The 16,841-nt window shown below is 45.2% G+C and overlaps 1 protein-coding gene and 1 pseudogene across 1 annotated transcript in view; both read left to right on the top strand.

The window, feature by feature from the left end:
* The window catches only part of KIF16B (kinesin family member 16B), a 293,074-nt gene that overhangs the window by 74,153 nt on the left and 202,080 nt on the right, over nucleotides 1–16,841 (top strand). The window lies entirely within an intron of this gene.
* On the top strand, nucleotides 9,538–10,716 carry LOC102983174 (phosphoethanolamine/phosphocholine phosphatase-like; annotated as a pseudogene).

The following is a 16,841-nucleotide window of genomic DNA, read 5'->3' as shown; positions in this document are numbered from 1 at the left end:
CCAGACATTAATTAAATGGATTGTTTTTCTTATGGTAAACAATACTGAGTTGAATTTGGAGGATGGCGCGTATTTGAATCTATGTGATGATGGGATCCTAATGCAAATGATTTCCTCTTAAATTGTGCTGGTGTTTTACTGTTCCTTCCCGGGGAGCAGAAGAGGCATGATACTACAGGCCCCTGGCAGGCGTGGGTCACACATTGATGGAAGACATTTTTCTTTTTACTTTTTCAGAATGTTTTGACAAATAAGAAATAGAGTAAATTGAAATTGGAATCCTTTACTGGCGTCCGATTTTCTGAGCTCGAATTTCATGGAGAGGCATACTTTAAACCAACTTATTTCTGTTTTATGATAGAATCAATCAGCTGAACTTTTGTCTCTGGAAGATGATGGCATCCTATAAAACAGTTTTTCCTGCTCTCTGCAGTTTTCCGTTTTGTGGGGGAGACGTGTGTTGGGGAGTGTGATGGATTTGGAAGCAGCACTGATACCTGGGGCTGCTGCTCAGCCGGTCAGGTCTGTGGGCCTCTGGGCTCCTGCAGCCCAGGGCACCGGGTACTCTGGTTTCTAGGTAACTTAGAGACAACGTGATGGAGAGGTGACACTTTTTGTGGCCTGTGTCTCCTTGAGAATCAGTTCATCTTAACCTCTTCTTGGTGTAAGAATTGAACCTGCGGGTAGCTCTAGGATAGAATTCTATTTATGGACATTGATTTTGCTCAGATTTTGGATTAAGGAGGAGACAGCTCCTCCTTCGTGACCCAGCCATGGGTCACCTTCCTTATTAGCAACCATTTGGGCATTTGATGGTTCAAAATTCTGACCTAAGACAGGCACACATACTGTTTCTAGCTTGATGAGAAATTTTTTGTCTCCCTGCTTTAATGCTTGGACTAATGTGAATGACTCCATGTCTGTTTGAACAGAAGTCACCGTCGTCAGTACCCCCACGTGCAAAGCCCTTTGTCTGTCTGTAGTGCATTCACACATACTGTCTTGTTGGCTGGTTCTTGATCTGAAGCAAGAGGGAAAAGATGTTACTGCACTTTATATAGTACGTGGTTGTTAATTTGTTGACCTCTCATTAAAGTTAGACTCTGGCTGTTAATTTCCATCAGACTGTGTGTTCTCCTCTCTGTAAAGTTCTGCTCTTGCAGCTGTTTTTTAAGATGAAAGGCGAAATAATAAAGTTCATTGTTCTCTGAAACTGGGGTTTGATAATTAATAGGGGAGATGACTGTCAACACTACCGCACTGGAGGTCGATGGAGAGCGTGGCAGGGTCAGAGGCTAAGCGAGCTGTTCCCAGAACCAGCTCTGATGCTGTTAATAACGCCAAGCCTACCTTATTTTCCATGGCAGTTTTCGTCTCGAAGGAGCTGCTCATAAATAAAGGTATTGCAAGTATATGTTGGTTCTTACTTTTGAATAATGTTTCTGGAGCAATAAGGCTCAGAAATAAGTCAAATGTGCCCCGTTAAACGTTGGAACCGTGCGGTAAATTATTTTGAATACATACGGGATTTTCCTTCCGATCTTTTGCAGTGAGGCATATACGCTGACAGGCTCTTACTGCATATTTATTGCCACAGCCAGGGAGGAGAAGATTGCCTGGTCATATGGAAGTATGCTTTATGTGCACCTGAACTCGCTGGGGTGCTGGACTGTAGGGACTTGGTTTCGTTGTCAGGAAAGCTTAAAAAGCGACCATTTCATGGTACGATCAGTTTATTGTTCATGTCCCCCAGGAACATACTTAACTCACCTTGGAGCAGTCCTGAGAGTCGTGAGTCCGGAGAGGAGTGGGTGGAGGTGGAGAGAGCTGGGAGCGAGGAGCTGGTCCTTTGCCCGCCTGGTCTGATGGCCTGTGTCTGTGCATATTCGGTCCCTTTGAGCTTTCTGTGTCTCAGAACCTCACTGTAAGATGCAGACGGTAATGGTACCTGTCCTATAAGGTGAGAACAGTGTCCGTAGTCAGTGTTGTAAGCATTATAGGAATGTTAGCCAGTTTTTCCTTTTTTTTTTTCTTGTTGAGATATTATTGACACCTAACATTATATTAGTTTCAGGTGTACAGCATAACGTTCACTATTTGTATATTTTGTGACATGATCACCACAATAAGTCTAGTTAACATCCTTCAGCATAATTACATTTTTTTCTTGTGATGAGAACTTTTAAGATCTACTCTCTTAGCAACATTCAAATAATGCAATAAGTATTATTAACTATAGTCACCATACTGTACAGTGCATCCTCAGGACTTTATTTTGTAACTGGAAGTCTGTACCTTTTGACCACATTCACCCATTTCATTTCATATACTGCCCCCTCTGGCAACCACCAAACCACCAATCTGTTCTCTGTATCTGTGAGCTCAGGTTTTTTTTAGATTTAACATATAACTGACCATTTTTCTTACTTGTTTCGTTTTCTCCACATCCATCCTCTTATATGTGAAACTGGCTTGACAGTAATATATGTCTTCTCAGTTGTTCAGAAAAGCCAGAACTTGTGTATATGCAAACATTTAAAAGTATAGTTTTATGCAGCTACAACAGGGCATTACTCATAAGACATTTTATCATGTAGTATTTTATGTTTGTTAATTTTGAATAACAGAAAACCCAATGGCTTAAATGGTAGAAGAGGAGGGGTCAGGCGGTAGGGTAGAAATTAGGCACGGTTTGACCAGGGCACTGGCTCTGGTTCTCTGGGACTGTTCTTGGTTTTGCCTTTTTGGTGTAATGACTTCATCTTCAGGCTCTCAGAATGGCCAAGTGAGAGCAGCAATTATAGCTTTATATTTACCCATCACACCATCTAAATTCAGAGTCTGGGTTTCAGAGTCTCCGGCAAAGTTCCGAGCTTTGCGCTGATTGGTTGATGCATTTGTGAACCAATCCTTGGGGCCTGGTGCTGACTGGCTTAGGCCTGGGTTATCTCCACTAATCACTTTGATAAGAGAATGGATTACGCTGATCGATTGAGACGAACCACCTGTGAGCTGGAGCGAGGTCAGGCCCATTCACTGCAGCTGCTGTGCACCGTGGGGTGGGCTGAGGGCAGGCGAATCTTGGTGACACCATCCGTGTTTTCTGCTGGACGTAGAACCTGGTCACTTACTGTAACGTGGAATATATTAAAGGCAAACAGAAGATGCAACTTAGTTGAAGTATTCTTTTATTTCTTAAGAGAAAACATTTTCAAACGCTTCCGTTATGACTCAGAAGTCCTGCATTCAGGTGGAAGACTATGTGAAAGGGCCCTGAGTATCTGTACCATGGTGGGAACATTCCATACAGGAGATATCGCTCTTCTCTGGTGTTAGAATTGAAGGATGGCACACAATGAATTCCACATATTTAAACACATTTCTCTTCCCTTTTTCAGGTTGATTATGTGATTTAAAATGAGCTCCGAATGAGCGTCTGTTCTCTTCTTCAGCTTTTTGTATGTGGATTTGAATTTGGCTTAGTTTCCCGTTGACCCCTTTAGCTTGATGCTTCCCAGCCCAGTCTGCCTAGCAACAGTTGCTATGAGTGGCGAGTTGGCACTGCCCTCCATTTGTAGCACAACAGCAGGTTTTAGGAGATTACTGTTCCTTAGCATCCGGGTTGATTTTGCCTTTGCCTCATTTAAGGATGACCATCATTTCTTTTAACTCTAGGCAGTAGAACTCCAAGTCTCTTAGCAAAAGTGGTGGTTTTAAGAAGTATGTATCTGTAAGGCAGGATCATTAGCAATGGGCAGCAACTGAAAAGCAAATATGGACCTAGGTTGCATGTGAATATTTATTATCAGGATATTCTGATACTTGCAAGGGGGGGGGGATGGTTATAGATTTCTACTTTCTTATGTAATACTTTGTAGCACCGGCTTTACCAGCTAAAAACAGCCTTCCTGAGCAAGTCATCTGTGTGTAAGAGGAGTGGTTTCCAAACAGCTGTGATTTCTCCTTGAAAGAATCTAACAACACAGATATCACCAGAGATGCTCATTTTCTTCTAGATCCAATCCACTCTATATTAATGAATTATATTTAAGCCTTTCTTGTCCTTGCTATTAAAGTAAAAATTACACTGGCATTTCCAGCAGATTGGGGGACTGAAATGAAGCAACAGAACTTGCTATGATCTTTCCGTTGCTAAGAGTCCAGTTTCTCCTCCAAAGCAACCTAAATACCAGTTATTCTGCACGTCACGCAGGTTGATTTTCCATACAGAAGTGGTTTCCCCTCAGAACACCTTGTGGGCCTTTTTAAAAGACCATCTTCTGGGTTCTGCAGTGTCATGGAAGGAGAGATGTTGGGGATGGTACCCCCAAATCTCTATTTTTAAACAAGTGCCCTGAGCCTCACGGGAGTTGTGACCCACAGACCTAGGCGTGTGGAAGATTATCCCCGGAAGCACATCTCGACATGTGTATCGCATGGGTGAGGGCTTCCCAGGAAAAAAATGGCACACGTAAGTTCTTGCAGGGTTTTGTAGTCCCCGAATGGCACACTCTTGCAGGCATATGGGAGACATTGGGTGATGCTCTTTGAACAGAAATTTCAGCTGAATAGATTATTTGTTGTTAAATAGGGTGGTTTGTTCACGGGACCTTTTAAAAAGCTGTTTGAGTTTATTCTTTTAAATTGAGGCTCAGCGTACACAAAGTGTGCGCATTTGAAGTGTGCAACCTGGTGAACTTGTAAAAGAGCGCACGTCTGAGGTGTCCAGCTCATGAGTTGTCATCTGTGTGTGCACCCCTGTAACCCACACCCAGGTTGAGATACAGAATATTGCCTCTTCCCCAGGGGTTCCCTCTTGTCCCTCCCTAGTCAGTTACTTCCTGTCCTCCTCTCCCAGAGATGTTCTGACAACTATTAAGTAGATGAGTTTTGCCTTCCTGAGCTTCTTGCAGTATATCCTGTGTTTGCTTCTGGCTTCTTCTGTGCAGCCTGTTGTCTTTAAGATTCATCCATGCCGTGTTCAGCAGTAGTTTCTACTTTATTATGTGACTGTGCCACATTCTTTTTATCCATTCTCCTGCTGGTTAGCTCCATCTGGGTTCTTATCTCCAGTCTTTTGGTTATTATGAGTAGTGCATCTAGGAACATACCGGAATGTGTTTTGTTGGGTGTGTGCATTCACTGGGCCCCCTTTTCTGGCTTTCATCCTGGTAAGAATTTGGCTCTGGCTTGCTTTCCTCCTGCTTGTGTCTGCCCAGTGTTTATGGTCAGAGTATCCCTGATCCAAATGTCCCTTATTCTCCATCCCGCTGACGCTCAGTGTGGGCGGGGTCCTGGAGCAAGGCAGGACCCCCTGCCCCGGTGGATCAGGTCTGGACTCAGCAGGAGCACCTTTCTCCCCGCCCACCCCCCTCCTGCCCCCAATCCACAAACAGCAGATGTTTGCCTTTAGTCTGTGTGGGTACCTCATGTAATGTTTGTTTTTTCTGTTGTCATCTGGATCTAGTCTAACTGGGTAACACAAATTCTGATTTCTGTAGATTTTTAGAATGACAATTTTGAAGGTCTTCAGTGAGCTGAATACATTCTTTGTGGATTGTTTTTCCCCTGCAAGTCCTCTTTTCTCACAGCTAGGTATTTAATGATTTGTTTTCTGTAAATCTATTGTAGTATGTCTGGTTTTCCTTTGCCAGACTCTGAGGTAGAGACATGTTTAAATTGTTTTTGGACCCCCTCAAACTGCCTTGCATTTAATAATTAATATTGATAATATTGATAGGGATAATAGTGGGTAATATTTACTGCACTCTTCCTGCGTGCCAGGCATTGTTCTAAGCCAGCACTGTGTAATAGAAATGTAGCGCAGGGCTTCCCCAGTGGCACAGTGGTTGAGAGTACGCCTGCCGATGCAGGAGACACGGGTTCGTGCCCCGGTCCAGGAAAGATCCCACATGCCGCGGAGCGGCTGGGCCCGTGAGCCATGGCTGCTGAGCCTGCACCTCCGGAGCCTGTGCTCCGCAATGGGAGAGGCCACAACAGTGAGACAGGCTCGCATACCGCAAAAAAAAAAAAAAAAAAAAAAAAAAAAAAGAAATGTAGTGCAAGCCACATATGGGAATTTAAATTTTCTAATAGCCACATTTAAAAAGAAACAGTTGAAATTAATTTTAACAGTACATTTTATTTAACCCATTATATAAAAAATTTACGATTTTGACAGGTAATCAATATAAAATTATTAGTGAGGAGCATAATTTTTAAAAATCTTTGACATGGCGTGAAGTTTACATTTACAGTGCCTCTCAATTCAGTGCTAAATTTGCATTGGATACACTTGATCTGTATTTTGATTTTATCAAATTTACAGTTGAAAAGTAGATTCTCCTTGCAATCCATGTTCCAAACACGTGTAAAAGTTTTCCAGTCACTTAATTGAGTGCAGTTTAAAATTTAAACGAATGAATTGTTAGCCACATCTCAAGTGTTTGATAGCCACACACACACACAGTTTTAAGTATCATTCTGCTCAGCAGCCTTATGCAGGGGGAATATGTATTTTTTCACTTTATAGACAAGGAAACTGAGGCCCAGAGGGCACTCAGTTAAGGAAGGAATAGGTGAGGTCAGAATTTGAACCCTGTCTCAAAGTTTGCTTGTGATCCCACTATGCTGTCTAGTTCTTAATTGTTCCAAACTGACCTCACTTTTTTTTCATGTTCTAATTCATTGGCTTTTTTTTTTTTTGTCTTTCTCTGACCGTTGTCTTTTTCATGTTTTAAAGATTGATGAAAAAAAGTTGTCTGAAAAAGTGAGCCTGTATTTGCCGTGTATTTGGTTGTTCATCGGTGTTTTAAAAACCAGCATGGCTGGTGGTCACTGTTTAAGCACCATCTGCTCTTTTATCTCTATAAATGTCAAGACACGATTTGCTTTCTCTAGAATAAAAGCTCAGGTTTCCTTCTGCATTTTGTAACGCTCTTTCTTTAATCATGACTGATGTTTTTTATTTCCACCAAGGTTGTGCGTAGTCATTTCTTCTGCCTTGGCTCGTTTCTAGCCTTTTTCTTAAGCCAAGAGTCATGGTTATTTCCCTGGGTATCATTTTTTTTTCCTGATGTGTTATTAGCTTTGTTCTTATATTAATGATTTCTCTGAGCATATTTCAGGTTTTTTTTTTTTTGTTTTTTGAACTGTATCCAACCAGCTGTGTGTTCCTGTCTACCTTTGTAGGTAATGTTTTACTTCATATGAGACTTGCTTTTATACAGTTGTTCTATTGCCCTCTACTACAATGATGGTTGTTTATAAAACAGAGATCTGAAATGTGCTCTTTGGTGAGGAAAAGTGGTCCAGATGTGCAGAGTGTTTTTTTTTTTGAGTGCTGCATACAAGGAAAGGAGGTGCAGTTCTGGTTTTGCTGTATTTCATCCACAGTCAGTGTGCCATGTTCCCAGTTTCTCCAAGATTGCCTTCTCCTCCCCTTTTTTTGAGGTTCCCCTTCTCCTGTCTGTGGATGTCCTGTGCACCTGTCACCTTTCACTGCTTATCTCGTTTGAATGAAATGGATAAAAGCTGTGTCCTTTCTTGAGTTCTTACCCATTCTGAGTGGTTGCACAATTCATTCTTTTGAAATACCTTGACTGTTTTATAGTTAGTTGTCTTAACTGAGGTGACCCGACTTTTACACTTGGATTTATCCCTAACTAGTTGTGTGACTTTGACCAAATTATTCTCTCTCTCTCTCTCTTTCTGTGTCTCAGTTTTTTTGGTCAGAGCCAGGTGGGCTGGTGAGGTGAGCTCTCAGATTTCCTTCTATTTGAGAAGGATGTGGGTTCTTTCTCAGGAGGCTGCATGGAATTATCCCTGTGGGTCCCCTATCTTGGGCGTGGGTCCCCTATCTTGGGCTTGGGTCCCAGATGGCTTCCTTTTGGTTCCTTGCTGCGGGACTTCTTTTGTTTTGGACCACTCTTCTTTTGTGAATGTGCCCTGAGAGCTGTTCTCAGTTCGGACATTTACGTATCACATACGTATGGCACGTTACACAAATCGTTTGTCCTGCTTGATGGATTTTCATAAACTGAATGCACCCATATGCCCCGTGTCTGGGGGAAGAAACAGAACGTTATCAGCCCCTGGGTGTCCCTGCTGTGCCCCCTTCTAGTCATTCCTCCCTCCAAGGAAGCTGTCTGGCTTGACTCTAACAGCATAGATTGGTTTATCCTGCTTTCAAACTTTATACATATGGAAGCATACAGGACGTATTTTTTAGGTGACTGGCTTCATTTGTTTTGCATTGTGTTTTTGAGATCCGTCTATGATTTTTGCAAAGTTGTGTTTATTTTCATTGTTGCGTAGTATTATATAATGTGGCTGTATCACAGCTTATTCATTCTACGCTTTGAATTTGGGTTGTTTCCTGGTTTGGGCTGTTAGAAATAGTGCTGCTGTGAACCTTCCTGTATGTACTGTGAGTGAATGTACATATTTCTGATGGGTGTATGCCTAGGAGAAGAATTGCTGGGTCATAGAGCCGGTGTCCGTTCCTTTTTAGTAGGTACTGAAAATAGTTTTCCAAAGTGGTTGTACCATTTACACTCCCACCTGCCACGTGTGAGGGTTCCATCTCCACCCCAACATTTGCTGTTTTCCGTCCTTTTTTTTTGTGCCATTTTTGTTGGGTGTGCAGTGGTGTCACACGGTGGTTCTGGTTTGAATTTCCTGATGGTAGAAAAAACAAACCTTAGTCCCATTATTTTTAATTAGCCTCTTTCTTTTTTTTTTTTTTTTTTTTTTTTTTTTTTTTTTTTGTGGCTCCACCCCAACATTTGCTGTTTTCCGTCCTTTTTTTTTGTGCCATTTTTGTTGGGTGTGCAGTGGTGTCACACGGTGGTTCTGGTTTGAATTTCCTGATGGTAGAAAAAACAAACCTTAGTCCCATTATTTTTAATTAGCCTCTTTCCCAAATGACTTCTCCTCGGACCTTGTCACCAAGTGAGTTGTCCCGTGTTTCCTCTCCTCTGTCACCGGGCGCTGCTCCAGCCTTCTCCAGCTCCCCTCGCGTTGTCTGTGCGTAGACTTGCTCCCCCCAACCCTTTCCTGGAGAGCTGTCACTCGCTCGTCCTGGAGAGCCGTCACACTCATCCTGGAGAGCTGTCACTCACTCAGACACCAGCTCGTCACAAATGCTCCAGGGCGGGGGGGGGGGGGCAGGTCCCTCCTGAGATACTTGGGGGATACCAGTGCTGTGATCAGAAGTAGACCCAAACCTGGTGGGTCTTTAGGGTTCAACTCCCCTCATTTCCTGTCTTTGTGGAGTTTGACTACTCCTTCTCCTGGTCTCCCCACCCCTGAGGTCTCTTTTCAGCTCTTCTGTGACAGAGCTGTTACTTTTAGCTAGGTCAGCATCCTTTCTGCAAAGTTAGAGAGTAATAAGCATAATTGTAGTAGGAAACTCCAGGCAGATTTTAAATTTCTTAGATCTCCTTCCTCATCTTAGAAAGCCTTTTCGATAAACATTCCCTGTAAACTAAACAAAGACCTCGACTGGGGGACGGGGAAGTGGAGGGAACGGCCCAGATGCACATCATCCAGGGCCCCTCAGGACTGGAGGGACTCGTGAGAGCTGGAGCCCAGAAATCCGGGGGTGGATAAGACACGGCGTCCCCTCCGATTTCTGTAAGCGCCCCTTGCTCCATCCTGTGCCCAAATACCCCCGCTAGCCCCTCTGCACACTCTTTACACTCCAAACTCAGCGGGGATGGGCCTCGGCAGCTGCCGCCCCCCACCCTGCAGGAGAAGCTCAGAGGTCCTGTCCCCCTTTCCTCTGAGGGACTCTTTTTGGTGACTACAGAGGGGTTTGATCACTCAGGACAAAGCTAGCGGAGGAGCTCTGGACGATGGCTGGAGGCCAACAGTCCCTACAGGTGGTGCCCAGGGTGATGTACTGACAACGAGAGGGTATTTGCCAGTTGCTGGCCTCCGATGCCTGTCCAGGGACAGCGGGATGGCTGCGCGGGGCGCGGCGCGCGCTTCCTCCTGACCTTGGACTTTGACGAGACTGTCATGGACGAAAACAGCGACGACTCCGTCGTGCGCGCTGCGCCGGGCCAGCGGCTGCCTGAGAGCCTGCGTGCCACCTACCGCGAGGGCTTCTACAACGAGTACATGCAGCGCGTCTTCCAGTACCTGGGCGAGCAGGGCGTGCGGCCACGGGACCTGCGTGCCATCTACGAGGCCATCCCCTTGTCGCCCGACATGGGCGAGCTGCTGTAGTTTGTGGCCAGGCAGGGTGCCCGCTTTGAGGTTATTCTCATGTCAGACGCCAGCACCTTTGGCGTGGAGAGGGCGCTGCGCGCCGCCGGCCACCACAGGCTGTTCCACCGCATCTTCAGCAGCCCGTCGGGGCCCAACGCTCGGGGGCTGCTGGCGCTGCGGCCCTTCCACGCGCGTAGCTGCGCTCGCTGCCCCGCCAACATGTGCAAGCACAGGGTGCTCAGCGACTACCTGCGCGAGCCGGCCCACGACGGCGTGCACCTCGAGCGCCTTTTCTACGTGGGCGACGGCGCCAACGACTTCTGCCCCATGGGGCTGCTGGCAGGCGGCCACGTGGCCTTCCCGCGCCGCGGCTACCCCATGCCCCGCCTTATCCAGGAGGCGCAGAAGGCCGAGGCCAGCTCCTTCCGCGCCAGGGTGGTGCCCTGGGAAACCGCCACCAAAGTGCGCCTCCGTCTGCAACAGGTGCTGAAGACGTGCTGAGGACGTGGCCTGCAGGGGGCACCCCGGCGGGGAGGGGGTGAAGGGGGTGGGGGTGGGGAAAGGCAAACCTAGCTTTATTAACCCCTTTCCCTTTCGCTTTCGTATGACCCTCTGGGGATTTCCGGAAGCCTAGGTTCGTCCATTTGGGGGGACAGGAAGGAGGAGGGAGTTCGGAGCTGTCCTCGTCTATGGTCTATGCAGCTAACCCAGCTCGGCTGCCTCCCCCAGTTCCACTGCAAGCAGACTCCAGAGTCTGGCCACACCCGGGTGGTGCGCATACCTGAGCAGGCGGCAGTGTTTCCAAAAACCTGGTCCTCCCAGCTGGGAGGAAGGGGTTCCCTGGCGGGGTAGAGAAGGAACATCTCCCGCTGCGTTGGGTTAACTGTTGCCTTGGGCTGCATGGCCTCCCTCCCCCGGTCTTCTGTCAAGGGGACCCGGGTCCTGAAATCTCCACCCCCCCTTCCTCCGCACCGTACTCCCTGAGGAGGGAAGCGGCACTCTGTGCCCACGGTCCCAGGCCTAGATCTTGCTTTACCTGCCGTGACCCTACACTGCACTCCTTGCCTCCCTTCCCCGCCCCACCCTGTCAGCATCCCCACAGGAAAAAAAGCCAGAGGGAACAGACACCTCCTGGGGGTGGAATGAGGTAGCACACTGTCCGGGGGGCTCACGTCTGGCCAGCCAGGGACCTCACAGAGCCCGAAGATGTCTCCTCGCACCCCAGCTTCGTCTATGCAGCAAGAACCAGGGACTTAACCAAAGTTTCCCCGCCGACTGGGCCCTCCGAGTCCCCCTCCTCCTGTATGGAACAGAAAGCCATGATGTTTTAAAGCAGAGCCAGTGGAAATCCAAGGCCCTCCTTCCTCTTGGTGTTTCAGAGCTATAAAGGAGGTGAAGGGGCAGAAAATTAAAAAAAAAAAAAAACAAAAAAACACTAAACTTACTCTGGTAGCAAAACTTCACTTGATCGGAATGTTTGTGAATATCCGGGTTTAGTGACAAAGCCCACTTAAATTGCGTGATTTCTGAAAAATCTTAATTAAAAGGCTTCAGGCAATCCTTATGGTTTAGAAAGTACAAGGTCCTAGTGAATGTGGTTTAATATGTCTTTGATCAAGTTCAGGGGTCATCATCTAAACATCCTAAAGACATCTTTGTATACTCCACACTGATTTCAATGACACATCTCCTTTGTTGAGTCTTAGTACTGAATTCCTCAAAGTGCTGTGTCATTGTGTGTGGTTTAACTAATTTTAAAAAACACTCAAAGAGATCTTAAAGATCATCTTGTTCACAGAACACAGAATGTTAGAACAAAGGGCTCAAGAAGGAATGTAGGTGAAACTCTTCCCTCATTCTACAGGAGAAAAACTTTTTTTCTTAAATGAGGAAATTGAAGCCAAGAGAAATTGAGTTGGTCTTTAAGTTCTAGAGGTAGAACCAGGGCTAGATCCTGTTTTTTCCTTCTAATCCAGTGCTCTTTAATTATATCTTACTTATCTTATAAAATGGTTTCCAAATGCCTAGATCTTAATTCCAGAATGGTGCTTTACTTTGGTAAAGAGAATGTGGCTGGCCCGCATCTTTTAGAATATAATTTTAATATGTAAAATCTGGAGACAAGATTTAGCCCATGGCATATTTAAATAAGCAAGCCATCCTATAATGGGTTTCATCTGCATTTAAATTATTTTCCTTCAGAGATTTTTGAAGTTGGTTTTGAATAAATGGCTTGTATTTATGGTTATATTAAGTCAGAGTTCTTTTTGGTTAAATTTAAAAGGAGTCTTTTAATGTCTGCAGAATCTCCTGACATACTAGTCTAATATTGGTAAATAAAGCTACATTTGCATTTAAAACAAACAAAAAATTGGAGAACGGAGTGATTTCTTTCCCTCAAACAATTGTATCTTCTCAATGGGTTAACCACACGAGATGTTTTAAATTTGGGGTTAGAAGACAGTTAACAACTGGCAGTTCCAATTGTGGAAAAAAACATATGTTTTTGAGTTATACGTATTCTGATTTTATAGTACGCGGTTAATGTGATAATTGGAGGGAATGTTGTGCTCCAGGGTGCATTTCAGTTTCTCAGCACTAGATGTCACTGGAGATGGAAGAACCAGTCCTCCTCCCGTATGTTAATTCCGGGGTCCTTGGTAGTGAATTCGTCTGAAAGGACTTGGCAGGTATTGCTGAGCGTGCTGGGGCCTGGGTACTGATTTCTGGATGCTGAATCTGTGAGAGGTAAATGGTGAAGAATTCAGTAGAAGAACTGTCTTCTTGCAGCCACCTTGAGAATTGATGCTCAAAGATGTAAATATGTCCCCTCACGTTTTTGGAGGTTCTTTTCTCATTTAAAAAAATAATTAATTAATTGACTTTATTTTTTAATTTTTGGCTGCGTTAGGTCTTCGTTGCTTTGCAGGGGCTTTCTGTAGTTGCGGCGAGCCGGGGCTACTCTTCTTTGCGGTGCGTGGGCTTCTCATTATGGTGGCTTCTCTTGTTGCGGAGCACGGGCTCTAGGCATGCGGGCTTCAGTAGTTGTGGCTCGTGGGCCCTAGAGCGCAGGCTCAGTAGTTGTGGCTCCCGAGCTTAGTTGCTCTGCGGCATGTGGGATCTTCCCGGATCAGGGCTCGAACCGTGTCCTCTCCATTGGCAGGCGGATTCCTAACCACTGAGCCACCAGGGAAGTCCTCTTTTCTCAGTTTTTAAAATACTTTTTTCCGAAGTTGCCTCAAATACCTGGGTAATATCTTACAGGTAGAAGATTTTTCTTAATCTGGGTGTTAGGTGGTCATTTTGATTAGCCTGCATTAGAAAGCGTTGTCATTTATTTGTATTTATTTATTTATTTGCTTATATTTGCCCCTTAAAAGACTTTTCTTCTTTTACCTCGAGTTTTCCTCATTTTCAGCTCCAGAAGTTCTTAAGAAAATGAAAATCTACAACTCCTTGCTTATCTTTTTATCATCAGTCGTACGTTTGATCATATTTACTCTAGGAAAGTAACCTTGACCCTTGGTATAGTGGACACAGCTTTCTCTTCCTTGGTTTCTGCTGGTTTGTGGAGCCAAGAACCTTGATAGATAATCAGAATGAATTTTCTCCCAGCTCATTCCTTATTTTTGTAGAAACAGGGAGAAGGAGGTATTGCCATCCTTAGTGGCTGAGAGACAGCAGAGAATAACAACAGTTAAGGACTTGAGCTCTGGAACCTGACTGCGTGGAATCCAGTGCCAGCCCGGCCAGTTGCTGGCTGTGTGACCTTGGGCAACTTACTTAGCCTCACAGTGCTTCAGCTTCCTCGTCCGTGAAAGGGAGGTAACAGTACCTGTCTCATCGGGTTGTTATGAGGATTAAATGAGGTTTTTGTGAAAGCATTGAAAGCAGTGCTTGGCAAATAATGTTCTTAGGGCTTGCTAAATAAAGAACTTTAGTTTCAGGCACTCTGTGGGCACTTTTATAAATGCTAAATAATCTAAAGTATATCCAGTTTAGCTAGGGAGGGAAGAAGAAAAATCTTTTTTTCTCTTAGAAAAGAGCTAGGGACAAACTGTGATGGCCTTGTTGTCACTTTGTCCATTCATTGGACATTTGTGAGCACCTGCTTGGTGAGAGAGATTGTATGAACATGAATAAGACACTTTCCATCTGGTGGGGAAACCAAACTTGAAACAAATAATGAAATAAATTGTTGTAGGTTCTCGGTTAATAAGAGTTAAGCGTATCAGGGATGCATTTGGCTGTAGATAACAGCGCCCGGAGTGCAGAGAAAAGGTGCCTTAAGCCAGTTAAGGGTTGTCCTTTCTCCCCTCGTTGGACGAGAACTACACAGCTGGGCTGCTGGTGGCAAGGGTTCGGTGGTTCGCCCAGAGCTGAGGTCTGTGTAATCCCCTTGGTCTTTCTCTCAATGGTTTCAAGACAGTTTCTGCAACCACGTAATCGCATGTGAGATTTAGTCAAGAGGCCTGGGAAGGGCAATGGGGCATATGTTAGCAGAGTTTATCCCTGTTTTCAGCCCTGCTCAACAGCTTTGGCTTATATCTCATCGTGGAGCTGTGCTGCATGGCTCCTTCTGGCTGCAAGGAAGGCTGGGTGGGAATGGTTTCTTCAGCTGGTACCCCTGCTGTCCCTAACAAAAGTGGGATTTTGTTCAGGAGGAAGAAAGGGAAAACAGAAGGCGGTTTTGACTGAAGGCACTTGCTACGTGCTGGCCACTGTTCGAAGCACTGTGTTCTGAGGATGGCTGTTTGGCTCTAAGTCAAATGTCCTTTTTCAGTTTTGTTGTCAGAATTTGCGAAAACCTGTAGCCTGAATGGATTCCTTAGAACAAAAGCGCTTTTTTTATTCTTTTTAGGTTGCCTTTTGGTCTTGCTATTAAAATGGTGAAAAGTTTCCTGCTAAAACCCTCTTTTAGAAGATAGTTGCATTCTGAAAAATGAGTGATGTGTAGTTTCTCAGAACCTGGATTCATCTCTGTCCATCGAGTATTGATATTTAGTTGTGGTTAGGTTCTCAGGTTGGCCCTCCAAAGTCTGTTTAGCTCAGGGAACGAGGTAGCACTTCATTGGAATCTTGTAACAATCCTGCCATGTGGATGCTCATTGTCCTATGACAGGAAATGGGGACTGGAGTCGATAAGGAACTCGTCACACAGCTAATAAGTGACCAGGCCGGCCAGAAATCAGTCTTAGTATTGGTGGAGACACGAAGGAGGGCTTGGTCAACAGGTCAAGCCTTCTGGAAGATGGTAGTGAGGATGCCAAGACAGGGTTCAGAGAGAAGTTGACCTTGTAGCCAGCGTAGAACTGAGTTGCTCTTGGGAGTCCTGGGATGGGGTGATAAAGGCTTTCTGGTGGCCGGAGCTCAGAGGAAGCTGTTACCCTGGGGAATCGGGGCTTTCAGGGAAACTGAGTAGGCTTGGAGCAAGGGGGTTGGGGGTATGGGGGTGCCAAGGCTGGAGAAAGAGCACGTGTCAGATCATGGTGGACTGAATTTCCCCCTTTAAAGCTCTCACAGCTTCTTTATTGCTTCAGGAAAAATACTCAGAGCTCATTTCAGTTCTGAACGTATATTCTGAAGACATTTTTCCAGTTTAGTTTCATTAGCTGAACCATCACTGTGTCTTTTGAAGTGTCTAAGTAGTATATGGAAATCTCTTTTTCATTTCTCTCATTTCACATTGAATTAATGGCATAGAATATTCAAAATGGATGGGTCCTTAGAGCCAGTCTTCTCCAACCTTTCTGTACCGTGGTTGGGAGCGTCTGGCACCTGAACACAGGGAGTCAGTGTCCGAGTTTAGGTCAGAAGATAATAATCTGTTTATCCAGCGTGCCTTCCACCTGAGCGGTATTTCCTGATGCGTCTTCCCTGGTCCCCGTGTATGTCCCTTACAGGACACTGATGTTTGGTTAGTTATCGGCAGTTAGGGATTTAACAAGCATCCTCCTCCCTGGCTTCTGGTTCTAGTCCTTAGTTGAGTTCTTGACACAAAGCAGACACTCAGGAGCTGTTTGTTGATAGACTGCTCCAGTGTTGATGAGGTTCCTTGAGAGAGAGAAAAACCCTTGTTCAAATAAGTCTGGGCAATACTGGATTAAACAAAATTAAACAGGCTTGTTTATAGCAGTTTGGGAGAGCCTTGTGTCTGTGGCTCTAAGGAGGGGCTGCTCACTTCAGACTCACTGTGTTCTGAGGATGGCTGTTTGGCTCTAAGCCAGGTGTCCTTTTTCAGTTTTGTATCCAGAATTTGCAAAAACCTGCAGCCTAAATGAATTCCTTGGAACAAAAGCGCTTTTTTATTCTTTTTAGGTTGCCTTTTGGTCTTTTGCTATTAAAATGGTGAAAAGTTTTCTGCTAAAACCCTGTTGTCCTAGAAGATAGTTGCGTTCTGAAAAATGAGTGATGTGTAGTTTCTCAGAACCTGGACTCATCTCTGTCCATCGAGTATTGATATCCAGTTGCGGTTAGGTTCTAAGGTTGGTCCTCCAAAGTCTGTTTAGCTCAGGGAACGAGGTGCCAAGATGCTGACTTAGCCAGTCCTTAGAGGGGGGATCAGCGCTGTCATGGCACATTGAATAGGTCGGCAGCGGCCGAGTCAGTGGGCTTGTGGCCAGTCG

Source organism: Physeter macrocephalus, chromosome 14 (assembly GCF_002837175.3).
Source record: "Physeter macrocephalus isolate SW-GA chromosome 14, ASM283717v5, whole genome shotgun sequence".
Classification (NCBI taxonomy): domain Eukaryota; kingdom Metazoa; phylum Chordata; class Mammalia; order Artiodactyla; family Physeteridae; genus Physeter; species Physeter macrocephalus.
Note: the sequence above shows the minus strand (reverse complement) of the source record. Positions and strands in the feature narration are given on the sequence as shown.